This window comes from Alligator sinensis, unplaced genomic scaffold (assembly GCF_000455745.1).
Source record: "Alligator sinensis unplaced genomic scaffold, ASM45574v1 scaffold1234_1, whole genome shotgun sequence".
NCBI lineage: Eukaryota > Metazoa > Chordata > Crocodylia > Alligatoridae > Alligator > Alligator sinensis.
Genome location: NW_005843765.1, coordinates 8,465 through 8,824, shown reverse-complemented (window position 1 = coordinate 8,824; position 360 = coordinate 8,465).

The following is a 360-nucleotide window of genomic DNA, read 5'->3' as shown; positions in this document are numbered from 1 at the left end:
GTGAGTAACTGCATTGTGTGCCGGTGCTGCGGAGTCTTGTCTTTGGACACTAGCCACAGCATTCCTGTGCCACTAGCAAATCTCACGACCTGACCGGACACCCTCAATAAGCCTCTCCTGTGTGAAAGACCTGTGTGAATTAAGCTTAAAGACATGGGGAGCGGAGGGTCTAAAGATGTACCGGCTCTGCCAAAAGGGACTCCAGCGTTGTACATGTACACACACCATGGCCATAAAAGGTGTAAGTTTCTAGACAAATGGAATGGGTATACCAGAGACGATGCTAGCTTGCAGTTTCCCCTGGAGGGAACATTTGATTTAAGTAAAATCCTTCATCTCTGTGGAGCCCTTGAGTCAAGA